A 6,178-nucleotide genomic window follows, 5' to 3' on the forward strand; every position below is an offset into this window, starting at 1 on the left:
AAGGCCCTTCAGCATCTTGGTTGCCGTTCTTTTGACATTCTCTAATAGTTTAATGTCTTTCTTGTATTATGGTGCCCAAAACTGACTCCAGGACTCAAGGTGAATACGTCATGCAATGTGTCAGTGCTTGCTTATGCATAAGCCTGGATTCATGTGAAGGATGCTTCCATATGGAAGAAGATTATATTGCAGCTACACTTCTCTTTTCTGAAAGAAACAGTTTTATGCCTTCCATTTGTTTTTAACAGCTAATGAGTCAAAGAACTGTTCAAACCTGCTTATGCTAAGAAAAAAAAAACACCTTAAAAAGAACTGAGCACATACAGATCTCACCTCTGACTAAACACCTTCCACTTATTCAGGGAAAATGCAGAAATAGTTGACATACTCAGTAACAAAAGGTACAGTCTATTTTCAGTGTCAGACAGCCAGCAATCAGAACTAATCCTGTGGACATAAATGCAATCAAGGCAGCAATTATTTCTTTCAGAAGCATCCAAGGAATACAAGTGCTATCCTGCTTTACATCCTCTCTAAAAACCATTGGTTGTGCTCACCTACTGGGATTTATCTTGTCTCCCTTTCTCTTCAACACCCACTTGGAGAAGGAAACTCAATGTATAGGTTTGTCTGTCAAGAACATACAGCTGATTCACCATTTGACTCTCCACAGATGTAAACATTGCTAGCTGTAAAACGTCACAGTGCTTGGCAGAAGTTAGTTACTGTGCAAAGAGCAGCAAACTTCTCCTGACCCTACAGAAGGTCTGACAATGATCCAGAGAGTAAAGTACTTCAAAGAAGCAGCTGGAGCATAACCTGTTTCTTTCACCAGAAACACCAGTGCCCTATTCATCAGAATCGACCACTGATTAAACTTTGACAAGGAAATCAAAGGAGGAAACACACATAAAAAGCCATTTCCCATCAAGGCACACATTTAAGAACAGTATTTGCAGCCAAAGCTGATTGCTTGTCAACAAAATTACAAAATAAATCTGGATTTTCCAAAATTAAGCCCATATTCCACTCAGTACAGAGGTGCTGTGATAGATGAGTAATGGCAGCAAAGGTGTTCAAAGGAACTTGAACCTGCATCAAGGCTTCATCCTGTATCTCATAGAAGTTAACAGAAAATAACTCATGACCTTTCCAGGGCCTTAATAAAGGATCTTTTATTTTTTTTTTTTGGAACAGAGGAGAAAAGAGGTGATTTTCCCTTTTTCCATAACACCAGAATCTGGTTGTAAATAAATGAGGCATGGGAGTGGTGGGGCTTCCTGTCCAGCTGCAGAGGTAGCTCTGCCCTGTGATCAAAGTGGCAGAGTCCAGCTGTGATGAACTGAAGCATGGCTCCGTGGAACTGCTTCCAGGTTGACAGAGATGTGATAGATCAGCACCACAACTTTCTTTCACAACCATCAAGTGCCACTTATATGGCTCAATGTATTCCTTCCTATCATTAAAGTTAGAATCTCTCTACCCTTTGCTAAATTGCTGTCCAGGGAAGTTCCTTCCTCATTTGCCCAGGATGGGTGTTCCTACTGCTTAGTTGGCTACAGTAGCCAACACCAACACTACCCATTTTCTTTCACTTTCCCCATATCAGTAATGCTGCTTAGCTTTAGCACCATTGCAATATGACACAGTATCATCAAAAAACAAAAAAAACCACGGTAGTACAAACTGAAGGACCTCCCTTAATCCAAAGAATAAATATTTTCTGAGGAAAGCATCAATGTTTAAACAGAGAGTTTCAGTAACTGAGACCCACGCAAATCAGCTTTCCAAGCCCTGTGACAGATGCAAATTGATGTTAAATATCTGGTGGCAAAGAGTGAGAAAGATGACAAGCTCTTTTATTTGGGAACTTGAGCTACGAGTAATTACATGCCTGAGACACATTTTAAGAAGGTAACAGCCAGCATCTTGCTGATCAACCTTTCTTGTTCAACATCCATAAGCAAACTGACACATCCATTATTTTTACAGAGACACTTGGAGTTAGCTACTCATTTAGTTTTATAGTATTCTTTTGATGGTACAAAGTTCATAAATATCCTTAAAACACTCTTTCCCATCATAATGATCATTTTACCTCCAAAATCTGACAGAGCAAGGAAACAAACAAAAAAAAGAGAGTTCACAAAGACACTTAACTGCACTGTAGACACTTCTCCACATAGGGATCCCTGAGGACACTAATTTGTACCACTGTGAAGCATTTCTGTGATTTGTTGTTTTGGCCACTACAGTCAAAGAGATTCCAAGAAGCCTTTAAAAATAAAGATTTTGACAGCTCTCTGCTTATCAGGAGGCATTCAGGACTTACAAGCTCACCAGAAGCGGAGAGCTGGCAAAAGGCACCATTCTTTTTCCATCTACTGCAACACCTAGAACACCACAGGCATTTTTAAAAAGCAAAGCAATGTTTCAGACAAAAAAACCAAAAAAAGATGCAACATTAAATACCCACCTTCTTAATAATAATTTTATTTCAGCTTGCAGAAAAATTACTTGAAATAATCTAGTCTCTTTCATGTAATTAGGGCAATTATCAAAATAACGCCACTTACTTGTAGCATACTTCAGTTACTTAGTAAAATACTTCAGTTACTCATGTTTATACAGAAGGAAGATCCTAGAGAGAAGTAGATGCAGGTTATCTTTTAAAGGGAGAAATACAGGAAGACTTTGAAAGAAAGATTCAAGACCCAGTTGTCTACATCATCTAAAGAAAGGCAACGCAGCCAACCAGCCCAATTTTCCCAGCTGGAGAAGCAGCACCAGGAGCCGCTGAACTCGGGATTCACAGCTGCTGCTGCAGAACTGTCTCTGCTGCCTTGTCCCTTTCCCCACCTGCTGGTCACAATGGGAAGCAGCACAGCACCAACGTACTCTGTGACGGGAAAATAACCCAATTCAAGAGATTCTGTACTCACACCCAGGTACTTCCATGGGCCACTAATAAAATTGTTCTGCTATTTTTTTACTGTTAAAATTGAGAGTAGAATCCCTGATGAGACATTCCAATAAAAAAAAAATAAACAAAAAAACCCGAAACCCATGAGAAAAGTGCAAAATACCTGATCATTAAATCTTTTCAGAAAAGAGACTTCTTTCACTTGTTCACTTGAAAGCATTCCCCATCTCCTTCGATTCCAGATACAAGAAGGAATACGGCTGCTGGGCTAAACTCAGTAATTATGTTCACAGCACCGTCAGATCATAGCTGATCATTGCAGATCATAACAGGTGATGTGTTCACTATGGGATTTAAAGTCGCTGAAATAATCTGCCAAAACAAACATTAAATAAAAACAAAACAAAAACCCCAAACAAATAAACAAAAAAAAACAAAAGAAACCCCTTAAAATTATTACGTCTATAAAGTTCCATAGCATACCAGAGATAAGGATAACAATGTCTGTAGCAGATGGATTTCCTCACAATGCACCAAAGGCCAGTAAAGATATGCCATGGTGGTGAAAGTGAAAGCGTTGCTCCTAGGAAGGCTACACAGTCAAAAGAAAGAAAAAGGCATGATGTACTGGCAAAAGACAGACAACTTTAAAAATCTCTGCTGTCTCAATATTTTGTACCTCAGAAAAGGGCAAGCAATTTTCCCTTCCTCTCCCAGCTCTATTTTTTAAGACTGGATTAAAAACTACTAATGCGAAACAAAAAGGCAAAGCAAACAAAAACAAAAAAGCAAAAGGGCTCTAATCTCGCAGCAGTTGTATCTCTGTGTACACCCCACTCATAATATAAATAAACAGTGACAGCACTTTCCTTATTGCTACTACAGCGAACCAAACACCAAAGTATTCCAAATTCAGGGCAGGCTTTCCAGGAGAAGACTGTTTGGATTTTGTTTGCAATGTCTGACCAGCTGTCAGACAACACTGATGGGCAGCCTGAACGAAGGTGTTCTCACAGTGGGGCAGGTGCATCCAGCTTCAGCAGCCAAGTGCTGCTCCTTGGGCATCCATCCACAGCACCTCTACCTGAGAAAGGCTGGATACACAGCTGTGAGTCAAGCACAGGGGAGCTCACAGAGAAATTAATGCAGGTGGGTCCACTGGTCTCTGAACAAAAATTTGCCACCACACTCCTGCCACAAAGGCAACCGAAGCCACATGCACCTATTTAGAGCTGTTACTGTAAAATTGCAGAGGGAAGAGAGGAGCTGTGCTGCAATTGCTAAGCAGTTTTCATTTGGTAGTATTGTAATAGCACCCAGTTGGAACTGGCCTAAAGCAGTGTTTATGAGACCGTAAATGAGCACTAACACATAGACCCAGGTTCAAGTAACAGTGTTCACTGAAACCTGCTCCCAGAACACGAAGCCCAGTCATGAAACCAGTGCCATGTAAACACAGTGCTGCTGCACCAGGCTCCCACACGAGAAATGTGCCAACGCCTCAGAGAAAAATCGTAAGATTCTACTCACAGTTCCAGCACAACACAACAGCAGAAAATCTTGATTGTGAAAACTATTCCTTGTGGTAACGCGTCAGCATTACACTCTGTGTGAATTCCCAATTAACTGCAATTTTTTAATGAAAATACACTTTCAGTGATACAAACAGAAGTAACCAGAAATAACAAAACATATTGTCTGACATCAGTTGATGCCAAGAGTTTTGACATTTTAGTGAACACCTGCCTCGGTATTTGTTTTAGCTGTCACTTGGTAGGATGGCTAGATTTTATATTTCATCTCTGCTGATTCTCAAATATCTACCATTACTATGTCCTAAGGAAAGCTATTGATGGCTCACTCTTGCCTATTTTATACAAATAAAGCTAGGTTCCAGCTCATAAAAACATGATAAGATCTCCAAAGATAAAGAGTTAAGGGGGATGTACCTTACCAGGCTTGAGAGTTGAATCTGTGCAAACCTCAAGAAGTTCAACAAGCACAAACTATTCAAACTATCGTTTAAAACTTTAAATCTGAACAAACAAGCCCCAAAACCTGTAAGAAGCAGCCTAATTTTATAATAAAGCATATCTAGAAATTGCTCTAAATCGGGGCTAATAATTGAAGTAGTGACAGTAATATTGTAAACAGACAATCCAAATAATACACACAGAGAAAATTTTCTAGTTTGAGATGTATAAAAAAATCAACTCTTCTGAGGCTATACGTATATATTCCATAAGTCTTGCAATTTGCTGCCAGTTTAGGGATGAGCAAATAAATACAATCCTTTACTGATGTTTAAGGGAGAAGGCAAACATATTTCTTTGTTATTTAATTTAGAATATTTCTACAGATGAAACTGTAGCTAATCTACAGATGGGAAGACAGAATTTTTGATTGCAATCTGACACCTAACTTCTCTTTATACTCTCACTCTCATCAGATATCTACACAGCAAGTATTTAGCCTCTATAAAATAGGCTTCAAATAAAGCTAAATTAACTAATGATGGTAACTAGTGATGGTAAAAACCTAAGGAGTATCATGACAGCATCATGTGAACAATTGAGACTTTATGCTTGAATTCCTTGTGGATCAAGAGCTTTTTTATCGAGTTGAGCTGATTCTTACTCTGCATAGTATTTCATCCATTGCCAAAGCTGAATTAATGCCATTTCAAAGCTGTGGATCACATAGGAAGCAACAAGATAGAGAATTTACATAAAATAGAGCCATTTTATGCCTTCAGCAGTTACCTTCACATACAAATGTGGAATTATATAAGGTTGGCATTTGGATGCAAAAATGTTCTCTTACGACTTCTGCAAACAACAGGGAAGTTTCTGTAATTCCAGATTTGCTGGCTGGCTCGCCACCAGCAGGGATGCCACACGTGGAGGGGAACAGCCATCTGTGACAGAGCTGAATGCTGGTGAGTTCAGAATCAAAGCCTATACAGAGGAGGCAGTGTGCTATAGTAACAGTAGCTATTCTAGTTATCACAGCATTGCACAAATAAAAAAAAAAGTAGATTTAAAACGAATTCACTAGTCTTATGTGTACATTTGCAACTTCAATGAGTCAAGCACATATTTCATTCCCCTTTTATTTGAAAGGAGAAAAAAAAGCCTCAAAACCAACCTTCTTCCAGCTTCTTAACCCTGACTTTGTCCAAGCCCACTGTAGCGGGTTTGGTTTTTAACCGGGTAGAAACACCAATTTAGTGTAGTGGTTTGGTCCAAAATACTC

At 39.3% G+C, this 6,178-nt stretch overlaps 1 long non-coding RNA gene across 1 annotated transcript; it reads right to left on the bottom strand.

Annotated features, from left to right (window-relative positions):
* Window positions 1-1,841: 1,841 nt before the first annotated feature.
* LOC125325646 lies at window positions 1,842-6,178 on the bottom strand. The gene is made up of 2 exons (XR_007203467.1): window positions 3,407-6,178; window positions 1,842-3,295 (listed from the first exon to the last, which is right to left on the bottom strand). It is a non-coding gene; the product is annotated as an uncharacterized LOC125325646 (long non-coding RNA).

Source organism: Corvus hawaiiensis, chromosome 5 (assembly GCF_020740725.1).
Source record: "Corvus hawaiiensis isolate bCorHaw1 chromosome 5, bCorHaw1.pri.cur, whole genome shotgun sequence".
NCBI lineage: Eukaryota > Metazoa > Chordata > Aves > Passeriformes > Corvidae > Corvus > Corvus hawaiiensis.